The sequence below is a fragment of the Crocuta crocuta genome, unplaced genomic scaffold (assembly GCF_008692635.1).
Source record: "Crocuta crocuta isolate KB4526 unplaced genomic scaffold, BGI_CrCroc_1.0 scaffold550, whole genome shotgun sequence".
NCBI lineage: Eukaryota > Metazoa > Chordata > Mammalia > Carnivora > Hyaenidae > Crocuta > Crocuta crocuta.
Window position 1 is genome coordinate 150064 of NW_027529535.1, and position 3039 is coordinate 153102.

At 39.5% G+C, this 3039-nt stretch overlaps 1 protein-coding gene across 1 annotated transcript in view; it reads left to right on the forward strand.

Moving 5' to 3' along the window:
* The window catches only part of STK26 (serine/threonine kinase 26), a 54786-nt gene that overhangs the window by 41649 nt on the left and 10098 nt on the right, over window positions 1–3039 (forward strand). The gene's annotated exons all lie outside the window — the stretch shown is intronic.

Genomic DNA, 3039 nt, shown 5'->3' on the forward strand with positions numbered 1-3039 from the left:
CAGTTTTATCAAAGTTACCTTCTCTGGTCCCCCAGGGTGCTCACCATGCCTCTTCCCTATTTTGTGGGCATTGGCAAAGCTGGTGCACTGCTGTCATCAGGATCAGCAATAGCAATGTTAAGCATTGGACACTGGCCCAACCCTAACTAATAATCCGAGCTGTATCCTCAGTAGTAGTTTGGTCAGTTTTATGTAATCTCTGAATGAAATGTTTGTGAGATCTTAATTTCATCCTGCCATTCTGATCTCTGCCTAATAGAACAAATACCAAGTCACATAAATTCAACAAACTTAAGATGTTCTTAGCCGTGTTGTAGCTAAAAGTCAAGAGACCTATGTCCTAGACCTGGCTCTACCATTGACTAGCTGGCTAATAATGAGCACACCATTGAACCTCTCTGCCTTAATCTCCTCAGATGTTGAATGAAGAAATTAGATTAATGATCTCTCAAGGTTTGTGCTCCTAGCTCAAAAATTCAATAATATTGTGATTGAATTATAAACATTTAACTAGCCTTTTAAGGACGGCAAATGATGAGAAAATGTGCTGTTTCTTCTCCATGTATAGTGCTGTACAAACAAATGCTATCATTTGGGGAATCTAAGAAGGATTGGGTTTGAGAGAGGGACAAGAAAAAACAACAGGGATGCTGAACAGAGGATATTTGTGACTTTATTTTAAGATTTTATTTTTAAGTAATCTCTACACCCATCGTGGGGCTCGAACTCACAACCCTGATAGAGTCACATGTTGACTGAGTCAGCCAGGTTCCCCCGTATTTCTCACTTTAAACTGGTGCCCAAATAATGGAATGTGATTTTGACTTATAATTGACATCAACATTTTATAGTGTATACCTTAAGATTCTCTCCCATTCTTGAAAAAAATTAGTTGTATATGAACAGAATTTGAGCATATTTTTTTTTTTAAATCATACTTCACTTCTTTCCAGTACGAATTGCAGTGGCTTACAACAAAAACACATATGATAAGGTTAGTAGGATAAAATATGAGCACTGAAAACAAAAGTTGGAAACAATATGCTAACCATAAGAGAAGGTACTGACATAACCCGTTGCATTAGGACTGGCTAAAAGGTACAGGAGTGGGGAAAATCTCCAGGTCCACAAGTACACTGTCTGTGAAAGAGCAGATGTCCCGCTCTTGCATGTTGACAATAGAGGCAAATTACCCAAGGCCAGTACAATGGCCTTGGAGGCAGAGGTATTAGCTATTAGGGACATGGAACAGTCTTTAATCATTGAAGAGAAATTCAATTATGGACTCCAGGGACAGTGGACAAGATCTTGGCATTCTTTTTCCCAAGGTTGCACTACAAATAAAAAGCAATATCTGTTCTATCTACTTCACCTTCTCCATCATTCCAACTCCCCTTTTTCTTGTTCTCTCATCATTGTCAACATGGCTAAGGACACATTTTAACCACAAGGCTTGAAAGAGTTTTCTGTCTGATAATGAACTAGAAAAACCCAGCTGTACCACCCCATTCCCATTTCCCCACCATGGCTTTTTCCCCACTCCACCATCTTCCTCCAGTACCCAGGTAATTGAGATTTTACTTTTCCTGAATTTTAAGCTGGACCTAAATATACCCGATGAGGTAGTTGGTCTTGAGGACCTCTTCTTTGTTTTTTGTTTTTTGTTTTTTACTTAAATATATTTTTAAAAATTCTGTATTAGGTAATACTGGCTTAGCCAGGCCACTTTAAAATTTTATTTTTATTTTTATTTTACTTTTGGGGGAGGTGCAGAGAGAGAGACACAGACAGAATCCAATGCAGGTTCCAGGCTCTGAGCCATCAGCACAGAGCCCAACGTGGGGCTCAAACTCACAAACTGAGATCATGACCTGAGCCAGTCTGACACTTAACTGAGCCCTAACCCAGGTGCCCCTCCAGGCCACTTTTAGAAGTCCTTCAGAATGATAAGTAGTATCACTTATACAGACCTTGCCCAATTTCTTTTTTTTATATTTATTTTTGAAAGACAGAGCGTGAGTGGGGCAGGGGCAGAGAGAGAGACAGACATAGAATCTGAAGCAGGCTCCAGGCTCTGAGCTCTCAGAGCTCTCTGAGCTGAGAGCTCAGAGCCCAACATGGGGCTCGAACCCACAAGCTGTGAGATCATGACCTGAGCTGAAGTCAGATAGTCAACCTACTGAGCCACCCAGGCCCTCCAGACCTTGCCCAGTTTCTTAAGTGAGTGAGGGTATACCTCCTCTGGCCCTGTCAACATTTTCTGATCAGTGATACAAACTACAAATCTCTAGTATGACATTTGTCTTTCAGTTATTTGGTAGTACCTCAGAATTTCATTGCCAGCCATCAATAAAATGCCATTTTTACCTTTGAGAACAACTTTAATCATTACTGTTTGAATAGAAACTTTTGGGGTGGAAGTTGATAGATTTATAAGTAAATAGATAATGTTACCTAGGAAAAGCACCTATTAAACTACGGACATCCCCGGAGTATGCAGTATATCCAGACCACAGCTAATATTTAGTGGTGAAACTGAAGTATAGGTTCTATTTTAAGCTGTTAAATTTCAACATGAAAGTGCCCTTTATTCAGAATAAATATGGCATTCATGAAAGATGAAATACACAAGGTGCCAAAGAGCTGTGAATCCCTCCCAGTGTGAGGCAGAGAGAGCGATGTTTGATTTTCACCACCTCCTCCCTCCTTCCAGCAAACAGAGCTCAACCTCAGCCCTGACTTCAGATTCCCACCCTTCCTGTAATAATATTGTACAGTCCACTGTTTGTGCTTTATGAGGTACCAGAATTTTAAAATAGCCATTTATTTTAAAGGGAGATTTTCAGATACTCTATTACAAGTTCTCCCGAAACCTAATCATTGCTTTCCTTGTATTCCAGTTGGAACTATTGGCTTCAGGACAGGGAAGGGAAAAGAAAAGAGAAATGTGTTACATTTAGTTAAAAAAAAACCCATACTTCTTCATGATTCAATCATTTTTTACAATGAAAATATGAACATATTAATTATTGTATTGCT